The sequence below is a fragment of the Crocuta crocuta genome, unplaced genomic scaffold, assembly GCF_008692635.1.
Source record: "Crocuta crocuta isolate KB4526 unplaced genomic scaffold, BGI_CrCroc_1.0 scaffold413, whole genome shotgun sequence".
NCBI lineage: Eukaryota > Metazoa > Chordata > Mammalia > Carnivora > Hyaenidae > Crocuta > Crocuta crocuta.
The window spans coordinates 414133-427362 of record NW_027530361.1 but is presented as its reverse complement, the minus strand read 5'-3'; the positions used below and the strand labels follow the sequence as shown (position 1 = coordinate 427362).

At 36.5% G+C, this 13230-nt stretch overlaps 1 pseudogene; it reads left to right on the top strand.

Moving 5' to 3' along the window:
- The first annotated feature begins 5240 nt into the window (after nucleotides 1-5240).
- On the top strand, nucleotides 5241-5853 carry LOC144233253 (large ribosomal subunit protein uL6 pseudogene; annotated as a pseudogene).
- The last annotated feature ends 7377 nt before the right edge of the window (nucleotides 5854-13230 follow it).

Here is a 13230-nt window from a genome sequence, read left to right as displayed (position 1 = left end):
ATGTGGGCCTTTCCTGTGCCTTATATGATGTTGAGCAGCACTACCTCACCCCTGCCCTTCCAGCTGTGACAATCAAAAGTGTCTTCAGACATTGCCAAATGTCCCCTCAGGACTGGGGTAGGGGGCACAAGGATTGGGAATTGCTGGGCTGGTGGAACTAGAAAAAGATGAGAAGGTCTGAAAGTGTTGTGTAGGGTGGGAAAGTAAATTGACCAAACAGATGAGGGAGGCTCAAAGGGCAGTTGCGAGACCCACTGGAAGTTGGATGTGGATCCTGATGCGGTCAGTCTGCCAGACTGGACGTCCCCCACCAAGGCCTGGCAGCTGAGGCACAGGCACTGAAAAAGCAGGTGTTTGTGTTCCCCAGGGATTGAGGTTTTTGCCAGAGAAATGTTGCAAAAAGAAAGACAAAAGGTTTAGGATATTGGTAGAATATTTATTGAAATTATGAACCACAGAATCTAAGCAGGTTGTGAGGCAGAGGGCAGATGAAAAAGTTCTCTTCTTAAAGAAGAATGTTCTAATATGTATAGGAGCTAGAAATGAAGTTTTGGCCTAAACATCTTTGAGATGCGCGCGCGCACACACACACACACACACACACTTATTTCAAAAACAGTTTTGCACCATTGCTTCTTCATGTACTAAATGAAGGAAATAAGAATAAATAAAAATAATATGAGTTCTTGGGGTGCCTGGGTGGCTCAGTCAGTTAAGCCTCTGACTCTTGGTTTGGGCTCTGGTCATGATCTCACGGTTTGAGTTCGAGCTCTGAGTGGGGATCTGAGATGACAATGTGGAGCCTGCTTGGGATTCTTCTCTGCCTCCCTCTCTCTGCCCCTCTCCCCTTCAAAATAAATAAATAAACCTAAATCATCATCATCATCATCATCATCATCATCATCATCATGTCATGAGTTCCATTTACTTTGTGTCCCAATTTCAACACATTGTTTCTCTTTTCCGTTTCTCCTGAACTAGATCTGAAAATTGTTGCAATTTTACATTTGCATTTCAAATTTCCAAGTCCCTTATTTTGCTACAGGTAACATTTAAACAGTGAGGCACTTATAAAATGACTAAGGACTCTGTTTTTACTTAAAGAGTGGTCACCAAAATGGCTTGAAAAGCTGTTGTAGAGCAGTGCCCAGAATTACATCTTTATTTTTTAGAAAGTTTAGTAACACTGAAGGGAGAAATGAACAACAAAGCCTATTTTGAGAGGTAGAAAGAACCACTGAGCCACTTTCTTTTAACTGGATCTAGCCTATGAGGGGAAGGCAAAAAAACAAAACAAAACAAAAAACAAAAACAAAACAAACAAAAAACAGCAAATAACAACAACCTGTTTTGAACTGAACTAAGAACTTCCAAAGAGGAAAGCAAATCATAACCACAACTGAAAAGCAGCTACATCTTTTTAGTCAACCAAACGGGTTTGGATAATTTGAATCTACTAAAAAAAAAAACAAAAACAAAAACCAGAAGGCAGCATGACAGAACAGACCTCAGCTAAGAAAAGTCCTCTCTGATTAGTTCAGATATTTCTCTCTAGATGCCAGATTTCTATAGCTTGAAAAAGAAATTGCACCTGTTTTACATTTATGTGTTTACATTTTTTTAATGTTTATTTATTTTTGAGAGAGAGAGACAGAACGCAAGTGTGGGAGGGGCAGAGAGAGAGGGAGACACGGAATCTGAAACAGGCTCCAGGCTCCTAGCTGTCAGCACAGAGCCTGACACAGGGCTGGAACTAAGAACGGTGAGATCATGACCTGAGCCGCTTAACCGACCAAGCCACCCAGGCACCCCTACATTTACGTGCTTAAAAATGTTTGCCTTTATGTGCATTTTTTAATGACAAAGATAAAATATATTAAATATGATTGCCTATGAGGAAGGAAGAATAAGATTTCTTATTTTTCTTAATAGTTTTTTCTTCATGTTTTATTTTCAAATTTTTACAAAAACATGTTCCTGTACCAAAATAAAATAAAAACATTTTAATGATTTGGTATCAAGAGAAAGTAGAGAAATAGGTGGTCAGAAAACTATAGTGATTAGAAAGAGAAAGATCAATGATAAAAACTCTTCCGTTTTTCTTTTGTTTCCATGTTTTTAAATTAGAAAACTTAGAGGTTTAACAAAAGCATTGCACATCTGCCTTCAAGGTCAAGTAGGAAAGAGATATCACTCACTATAAATAAAGTTTTTAAAGGCAAGACAGAGAAGGGAGGAAAACCAGAAAAAGTTTATTTGAACATAGGAAAGAGAGCACAACAATGCTACTGTATGATATAGGTATAAACCCACTGTTACTGTAAGAATTTTCAGTTTTCTTCTTTTTGTTGGTCCATATCTTCTATATTTTCTGTAGTATGTATTATATTTGTACCAAGAATATAAAATTATAAAAATACAAAAGGCAACAATCAATTTAGGAGAGAAAAATATGTTTAATGGGAGTATGAATACTGTAAGAAAGCAGAAAAATAGAAAATTTCTTAGGATGTCTTGGTTTTTTATTATTTCTTGAAGGCATTGAGGATAATGGTTTTTATTTTGGTAGGACTAACTGAACTGAAGAGTCATATATGAATTCTGCTATTAATGTGATAATATGTCCTATTAAATATCTATAATTTTCTTTACAAAATAGAATAGCCAGTTCTTCAAAATATTTCAACCTTTTCAGGTTAGGATATTGGAGATGATAGGTAGGTGGATAGATAGAATAGAAAGGTACAAATTACATTTCTTTTGTCTTCCCAGTGATTATTGTATTGGAATTCCGATACCAGGTTCTCCAAGTGCTTAATAATAATACACTAATGTTAATAAATAATATTATATTAATAATTAACCTTATGTAACGAATGCATCTCTTTTATTGAATTTAATTAATGTAATATAATTTTGAATTAATCATAACTAATATTTAAAGAATACAACATAATATTAATATTATTGATTATTAATAGTTGTTATAATACCTTACAGTTGTAGAGCATTCTGTGATATGCATATGATATATAATTTGATCTTCACAACTCTTTCAATTAGGAGTCCCCATGATTTTATAGAAGAAATTGAAGCTGTGTTTAAATAACCCACAGAAATCAGAGCTAGTTTTTTTTTTTTTTTCTTTCCTGAGAGAGAGAGAGACAGTGTGAGCAGGGGAGGGTCAGAGAGAGAGGGAGACACAGAATCTGAAACAAGCCTCAGGATCTGTCTGAGCTAGCTGTCAGCACAGAGCCCGATGCGGGGCTCGAACCCATGAACTGTGAGATCATGACCTGAGCTGAAGTCGGCTGCCCAACCAACTGAGCCACCCAGGTGCCCCAACCAGAGCTAGTTTTAAAAATAGGTCTTCTGTTTCTTAATCCAAATCCCCTGCCCCTGCATCATTTTGCCTAGTTTAAGCTATCTACCGGGAGCAAGTTAACTTCTCCCAGAAACATTTTGGTCACTACAGTGCCGTGAGGTACATTTAGCTTAATAGTAATTTTCCATATGTCAAAATATGAATAATATTACTTGTCTATGTTTTACTTCATAGGAAAGAGTGTATACAAGTGATTCATAACTTAAAAACATTCCCTTGGTTTGACTACTCAATAAAAGTATGTATTTCTCAAGCTGAGAAATTGTAGTATTTCCTCAGTGGTCTTGAAAAATGTTTCTTGACTTTATATTCTCTACTTAGTACTTTTCAAACTTAAATATTTAATAATACTATTCAGTACCATGTCACTTCATCTTGCTATTTTTATTTTTATTTTTTGCTTAAGGTATTCCATGGTTCTTGGGAAATATTTTTTTTATAAACTTGTTCTGAAAGGAACACACTCTTTTTGTAATAGCTTTATTCAAATATAATTCACATATCCTAAAAATCACCCGTTTGGAGCATAACATTCAATATTTTTTTGAGAGAGAGAGAAAGAGAGAGACAGGGAGCATAAGCTGGGGAGGGACAGAAGGAGAGGGAGAGAGAATCCTAAACAGGCTCCGTGGCCAGCATAAAGCTCTCCTTAGGGCCTGATCTCACCACCGAAATCAAGAACTAGACACTTTACCAACTGAACCACCCAGGTACCCAATTCAATATTTTTAACATATTCAGAGTTAAGCAACTGTGATGGCAATTGATTTTAGATCATTTTTATTAACCCCCCAAAGAAATCTAATACCCTTTAGTGGTGACTTTCCATTCCCCCAGGACCCCAGTTCAAGGCAATCACCAATTTGCTTTCTGTCCCTATAGATTTATGTTTTCTACACATTTCTATAAATGCAACCATACCATATGTGGTCTTTTGTAACTGCAATCTTTAAATTGGTATAAAGTTTTCAAGTTTCATCCATGTTGTTGTAGTGTATGTCAGTACTTCAATCCGTTTTATTGCTACATTATATTTCATTGTATAGATACACTGTATTTTATTAATTGATGGACATTTATATTGTTTCTATTTTTGGCTATGATAAATAATGCTGCTGTGTATTATGAATAGTTTGTTATGAACAGTCATGGACAGATTTTTGTGTACATAGATACTTTCATTTCTATTGGGTATAGACTTTAGTACTAGAATTGCTGGTTCACTAGGTAATTCCATATTTACCCTTTTTAAAAAACTGCCAGACTGTTTTCCAAAGCAGCTGCACCATTTACTTTCCCACCAGCCTGGTATGTGAATTCAAAATACTTTTTTAAGGAGAGGGAATGATGATGCTACATACACTTAATAAAATGCACTTAATGGAACATTATATAGAGCCTATTAGTTAATTGAAAAGTTTCACAAATTTACCTTTCCTAACTTTTCTCTTTTAGTAATTTATTCTATCCTATGAACCCTCTATGGAATAAAAGAAAGTATCCCTAAGATTACTTGAGTAAACTGAACTCCTTATAACGACTACTTGTTTTTTTTAAGAGAGGTAGAGAGAATATAAGTGGGGGAGGGGCACAGGAAGAGTGGGGATGAAAGAGAGAGAGAGAGTGAGAGAGAGAGAGACAGAAAATGAATCCAAGCAGGCTCCATGCTCAGCACAGGGCCAATGTGGGACTCGAACCCACCAACTGTGAGATCATGACCTGAGCTGAAATCAAGAGGTGGACGTTTAACCAACTAAGCCACCCAAGTGCCCCGAAATTAATTTCTTGATAGAGGTATATGGGGTTTTCAATATTAAGAACATAAAATGGGCCCTCTGCCACATCTACTCCAAGAATGGAGAACATTCTCAGTAGTCAGACTGTTGATACTCCAGAAAACGTTGCCATCACTCTGAAGAGATGCACTATTATTGTGAAGGGTCCCAGAGGAACTCTGCAAAGGGATGTCAATTACATCAATGTAGAACTCAGTCTCCGTAGAAAGAAAAAGAAGAGGCTCCAAGTTGACAAATGGTGAGGAAACAGAAAAGAAGCGGCTACTTTTTGCACTATCTGTAGTCATGTAGGGAATGTAATCAGGGGTTACCCTGGGCTCCCGCTATATGATGCAGTCTGTGTATGCTCACTTCCCCATCAATGTTGTTATTCAGGAGAATGGTTCTCTTGTTGAAATCCGAAATTTAATACATCAGGAGAGTTTGGATGGGGCCAGGTGTTGCTTATCCAGTTTCTCAAGCCCAGAAAGAGGAGTTAATTCTTGAAGGAAATGACATCAACTTGTATCAAACTCAGCTGCTTTGATACAGCAAGTCACAACAGTTACAAGCAAGGATACCAGAGAGTTTTTGGATGGTGTCTCTATTTCTGAAAAAGGAACAGTTCAACATGCTGACGAATATGACCTAAGTTGTCCAGATGATTTGTCAGACTTATTTGTGATATTTTAAAGACACAAATAAAACCTGCATTAATTTGAGGCTTTTTCTTAAACCCAATACTCTTTCCAACTATTTGGCAAGTAAACTATTAGAAGTAAATTGTAGTGTGCTAAGAAAGTAACAGAAGGAATAGAACAGGAATTTTTTCAAGAAAAACTTCATGGGAGAAGTGGTTTCAATGTGGTTTCTTGAAGGAATATTACAGGTATTTCAGGCAAGAAGAATATGGTACCCATGACAGGCAACACCACATGGCTATTCATCGCTGGATATAGAACTTTTGGGGGAGATCCTGAAGGTATCTAGTTTTGTAGAGACATGAATTTGATTATTTGTGAGGTAAGTGTGCTTGAGTCACTTGTCTGCACACCAGAACTTTTTGTGAAAAAGCAGTTGAGAAGTGGAACAAGGTAATAGGCCTTAGTAAGGTTAATTTGTGTTCATGATAAATGTGATTTTTCTGTCCAAAATCCTCTTACTCTTACTCTCTGCCATACGTCAGCTATTAATTCCCATATGCTAGTTCTTGATATTTTTAGAAACTGATAACCCTTCTATAGTTTCCTAATTCCATGTGCCACACTTTATTTTTTTATTTATGAAAACTTTTTTGTTTATTTATTTTTGAGAGCGTGGGGGAGGAGTGTAGAAAGAGGGTAACACAGAATCCAAAGCAGGCTCCAGGCTCTGAACTGTCAGCACAGAGCCGGAAATGGGGCTCAAACTCACAAACTGGGAGATCATGACAGATGCTTAAGCGACTGAGCCACCCTCCCCCACCTCGTGTGCCACACTTTAAATATGTTATCATAGGGGCTCCTGGGTGGCTTGGTCAGTTAAGCGTCCGACTTCGGCTCAGGTCATGATTTCGCAGTTCCTGGTTTGAGCCCCAAGTTGGGCTCTGTGCTGACAGCTCAGAGCCTGGAGCCTGCTTCAGATTTGGTATCTCCTTCTCTCTCTGACCCTCCCCTGCTCACTCTCTCTCTCTCTCTCAGAAATAAATAAAACATTAAAAAAAATATGTTATCATACTAGACTATTTTTAACTTAGCAGAGTTGCCCCCACACACAATTCCTACAGACTTCCCATCTCACCTGATGGAAACTCTTTCTGATTTCTCAGGCAAAATACAACAGTCAACCTTGATTTCTTTACACACTACCCATTCAATCTATCAGATAAGTTTACACTCGGCCTTCAGAATAAGGTATGTTTAAAGACTTAAACAAATTAAGAAAAAGGGGTGAGTGGGTGGTTCAATCAGTTAAGCGTCCCACTTTGGTTTAGGCCACGATCTTCTTTCTGGTTCATGAGTTCCAGCCCTGCTTGAGGCTCTGTGCTGACAGCTTAAAGCCTGGAGCCTGCTTCAGATTCTGTGTCTCCCTCTCTCTCTGCCCCTCCCCTGGTCATTTTCTCTCTCTCTCCTCTCTCTCTCAAAATAAATAAACATTAAAAAATTTTTAAATAAAAAAATAAACATTTAAAAATTAAGAAAAAGAGCAACCACTTGGAATATATAGATCTTACTGAGATCTTGATTTAAAATGAACCAACTGGATTTTTTATTTTAAGGAATTGATCTTTGATTTGAAGATAATGGTTAAGTTTTTAAGAAATATGAATGAAATGGTCAACTATAGTTTGCTTTGAAATATTTGAAGTGGGGTTGAGGAGGGCATTGGATAGGGTTCTAAATGAAAGATTACATATAAAGTGATATTTGTTGAAACTGGAAAAAGAAAAGAATGGATGGCAAGTTTAGGCACTTGATATTTTAATTTCTTGTTCATTACTGTTCAAACAACGATAGCATCATAATAGTGGAATGCATTATACCCATTTAATATTTGAGAGAAACTGGAAAACCTAACAATCTCAGTGGATGTTCATAAACTATTGATAATCTAAGAGCCAGATTAAGTATCTCAAACTCAACAGATTTTAAGTTTAGTAATTTGTAGAAACCTTTATCTGCCAGTTCCAGAGCATTAAGTCTAACAGATATATGGGTCACTGATTTGGAATTCTTCCCTTCACTTTTCCTATGTTAATTTCAATATGTCCCTCTCATTCCCACAGGCAAGACCAGTATTAACTGTGCTAAACAAATAGACTACCTGTTGGCTTTCAGTAGATACAATCTGTTCAGATACAATCTGCAACAAAGATCTGCTTTTACCTTAGCCCCTAATGAATCTATTTATTGCAGAAGAATGCTCCAACTGAATGTGAAAAATAAGTTCAGTGGACAAAGAACTGTAAGTGAATTCCTATCCATTTACAGCAACTCAGGGCTAAGACACAGTTCTGCCCTGAAGGACAATATGAAAGATTGAACAAATAGTGCAAACAGTACAATTATTTTGCAATGAAATTGGGAAGCGACGTGCTGTCGTGTCATAGTTGTAGATCATTTCTCCAAAACAGAAACAAGCACATGTGGTTTTGTTTCATTTCATTTCATGAAAAAAAATTTCAATTGGGCAGAATAATATATTATAACTTTTCTAAGTTTATTTGGCTTTTCTGGAAAAGTGTATGATCTTTTATGGGACAGAGAATGAAGAGGAAAAAATTTTTAAGAAAAAGCGATTTCTTTTAAAAATGTGTCTAATGAATTCAAAACTAAGGAAGCCTTTTGTATTTTTCTCTAGCCCTAGAAAGAAATTTTTTCCTTTCATTTCGCTCAGTGGAAACAGTATACGCTCCCCAAGTCATAAAATTCACACATTTTATATACAAGGACTTCTAAAGGTCATTGTTGGCATTCTCTGCCTAGCCTTTTTGCCCTGAATCTTTTGTTTCCTGATTCTTCGAGCACTAAGCAGTAATAATCTCCTCACTTAGAGACTTTACCATCGTTCACATTTTCTAAAGGCTTGAAAGAACTATGGGGTTGGTTGGTTGGTCGGTCGGCAAACGTTTTGGTCCTATTTACATAGAATGGAGACACATTATAGGACCCTGTGCCTACCAAACCTCAGACTGTTCCCCCAATTCCTCTAATGGACATTATTTAAATAGAAGACAGAAGTTGAAAAGTGACAACCACGTGAAGAACCACATACTCCTAGATTTCTTGCCTGCCACGCATTTCTGGTTTCTTCCTTTTAAGAATCCTCTAGACACTGCTCTTTGACTACCTTGCACATTAAATTAATTGAATTAAATTTCTCAAATACCTACTGTGCCAGACACATTACTTATATCATTTAATCCAAGAGCCACAGCAATGTTACAGATGAAGAATGAGCGATGTAGGAGATAGGTAACTTATTACCCGTGGTCACAACCAAGGACATGCATGTCCTCTATAATAAATTATTCTCTCATTCAAACTTTGCTGACTTAACTCAGAAAAAATTCTCCCTGTATGCATCTCTTTCAGCCCTTTTGTTAATCAGGTCAAAACAAAAAACAAAAACAAAAACAAAAACATCATAAAAGTAGTTCTAGTGATGCACTGGAAACTAAATAAGAAAGCTTTATGTATGTAATAGAGGAAAACTATACTTAAGAACTTCCATCAACCTCTTTGACCTTGAAAATAGGCTTAGAATCTTTTCTGAAATAATCATTCTATCTCCTCCCAAATAAATGTTTGTCCTCAGGCTCCAACATTCAAGATAAATAAAACACTTTCTAATTTAATGCTGCTTTGATTACTAGCATTGCCAGAGGATTTTTCCAACATTTTATTCTTCCCTAGGGTCTTAGATCTTTGTAGAGTAGACTAGCAACCCAAAGCACCATTTGCAACTTTGTTTCTATGGAGAGAAGCGCTCTGAAAGTTCCAAAGAGCTAATGCACAAATACTTGGTGGAACACAATGTTTTTAAATTGGGATCTACTAATATTTATGAAATGAGTTCAAAACAAAAACAGATGTTTCAACAGGAACATGCAAGGACAGAGGGGTCTCATTGTTTCAGCCTCTTACTGCCCCCTCCCACACATATACAAAGGTGATTGTAGTCCTATAAAAATAATCTATTATATATATATATAATGTATAGTCTATTATCTTATAATAATCTATTATACTCCAAAGTAAATTGAGGAGTGGGAAAAAAGAACCGGGGATATAACTGTAGCCCCTCATATGGCCACAAATATTACTGACACTTTACTTTAAAACTTTGGTTAATTCCTATCTTAATAAACTTCACGTAAAATTCAGAGTTGCCCAATGACGTATTGAAAACTAAAGATTAATGTTCACAATGAACTATTTTTTTAAATATTACATTTTGGTTTTTTAGAAATAAAGACCAAAACCTATTGTGACCTGAAATTTGAAGATAATTAGAAAATCAGCAACAGGAAGATTTTATCAGAAATCTAATATTTTGGACAATTTCAGTAGTTAAATGCTATACATATATACGAAGTGTATTTCTTTTGTTATATTACTTTGTATGTTTAAATCAAAGAAAAATTTTCAAAAGGATTCTTCCATAAACTTCTACCTCGTACCTTCTAGAAACCTCCTACTAAGAAATATTTTTGCACTTCAAGTTTCTGGAACTTAGAAATTTAAAAATATTCATTCACCACAGTTTTAATAAAAATGTTATCACTTTTCCCCCATAACCCTGTTTATAATTATTACTACATTTAATTTTAGGCACGTTAATATAAAAGTTAAATGTACCCTTTGTTAAATATTATTTTAAAAACAGACAAATCCAAATAGCCAACTAAATTGGAGATTTCTTTGCACCTTAGGTGGATATCTTTAACCTAACCCAGGTTTTAAAAAAATTACTTGATTCTAAAGATTTTATCTTGAAACACAAAAATTTATATTCTATGAAAAAAAGATACAGAGGTATAAGCATTGAGAAAGGAAAAAGTAAGAATTAGGTTTGCAGGCAAACTTGCAAAAAGAACAAGGGACTCATACTTCAGTACCAGCTGGTCAAGTTAGAAACATGGCAAGAAATTAAACAGAAGAACTATACAGAATCACCAAGGTTGCTAAGTTTACATTAGACTATTCATAGCAAAAAAACAGCAACTTTATCACAATCATTATATTCACAAAGATCATGACATATCTTCAGGTAGATATGGTGGGTGAGTATGGATTTATGAAACACAGTCAAGGTTTTATTATTTGGGGATGAGAACCATCACCTGTATTTTTCTTTTTGCTTTATGTCAACATGTAAAAACATTGTTTTTCCACCTGTAGAATGAGAAGTGCTGATGGTATTGAAATCAGAGCAAAGTGTCAGATTTTGCTTCAAGAAAATGCAATTTCTAATTTATTGACCATCCTGCGTTCCTCCTTTACCATGGGTACACAGGACTTTGTGTGGTTATTTTAAAGGGTTTTACTAGGTTGATTTCTCTTTAAATTACTTTAAATACTGTCTCTCTGATTTCTTTTTAACCTCCTGCAGCCCAAATAGGAGCACTCCCACATATTTCTCATCCTACCTAACACAGACTGGCCCCATTTAAAACATATCCTATAATCAACCACTCATGCTATTTTCTTGTTTAACAAATCATCAAAGCCAGGCTTCACTCATAATAAATCTGTTTTATAAGAAATACAGGTATTAATAAAGTAATCTTTATTAATTAATCTAAAATTAACAGAGCAGTCACTTCAAACACACTATAGATAAATCAAATTTAAAGATTTTTGGGAAAAAATAATCTTTAAGACCATATGCTAAATTTTGAATAGTTTCACAATTTCAATGGGTTAACTGTCCAAATTGGTTTGGTATCAAAATTAAAGAGCACCAAAAGTAGAATTAAGTCTACAACCTCCTTCTAGTACCATTTTAACATGTACTTAAAAGTAGTTTTTATTGCCTTTCTGGAATACTTAGTAATACTAATTTTAAATTAAAGTTTCTACATATTTTTGTGGCTATAAGAAATAATTCCATTCCTAAACATAATAAAGTAGTAAGTCATTCCAGGAAAGATGATCAAAAAAGGATTGGCTTTTGGGGTTTTAACCCTAATTATTATCTGTCCCAAAAAAGGATTGGCTTTTAGGGTATTAACCCTAATTATTATCTGTCCATCCACGAGGCAACTGAACTTTAAAGCTGTTAAAAATAAGCAATATTATTTCACACTGATTCCAACTCTTCAGTCTATCCACAACTAGCAAATGTAGTTTGAAACAAAAATTACTATTCCATCATTTAATTTTTTAAAAAATCATTTTTTTTTTCTTTTTCAGTCCTTCTAAACTTTGTTGCCCTGCTTGGATATGCTGCACTCTTCTGGGCATAGAATTTCATAGCAGTTATCAGAATAACTAAGCCAGAGGGTCGGTTTTGTCAAACAACAATTTCCCATTAACAGAAACATTGGGCATATCACCGATTTTACTCAAATCAAATATGCCACAAATAATGATGGTTAAAACGAACAGTTAGATGAAAACTGCAATGAGGCTTTTTATTTGATTTATATTTTCTCATACAGTCTAACACCTGAAACAACTGTAGTGTGGGCATCTTCCTGTAAACTGCCAGCTGTTTCCATTGTTTATAGGCAAGCAGAAACAGAGATAAAATCAGGTTTCCAGAAAAGGGGGAAGCATATGATAAGGCTGCTACAAACTAGCCTTCAGAAATGAGAAGTCAGTAGTCAACTTTTTCCTCTCTGATAACCCTTCGTTTGCAGAGTAACAGGGAAATTACAAACACATTTTGGAAAATAATGCTTTCTTGAAAACAATCTGTATTGGACCACGTCCTTACTTCCCTGGAAATAGTCACAGCCAGGACTTAATTTCAACACACTGTTCAAATTTATTACTTGAAGCTATGGCATAAAACTGTCTTCTTTAAATGGAAAATTTGACTAACTTCTATGAGGTAAATGAATTTTGAAAGTGGGAGGGTGGGGGAGGTACACAACTTTTTTCCTTTAAGTGGGTGGGGGAAGGAGGCGCACGAAGCATCCTAAGCAACCACAAAACGATGAGTCTCTTAGGACGTTAAAGGATGTTGGACCAGAGAACTCAAATGCTCTCGGATCACAGCTCGTCAACGGGGGACTTTTGGATTCACCGCCACCGGGCACCCGGGGATTCCCCGCCTTGGGTAAAAAGAGGGAACTGGAGAAAAGACACGCTCTGAACAACCCAGCGTCGGACGATTCTTGGCGAGACCTGCGCTTCCCGGGACCCTTCTGAGCGGGCCTCGCGTGGCCCGGGGGGCGGGTCCGGGAGCGAGGCAGGGAGGTCTNACTGCCCGCCTCGGCCCCGCCCCCGCGGGGCCCTGAGCGGTGCATGATTGGCCCGGCCGCGCCATCACTCTCCGGCCGCGTCACCGCCCTCGTTTCCGAAAGCCCGGAGACCGGCAGCGGTGTTAGTGCTCGCGGGGCCGCGGCGGAGGGGGGCGTGC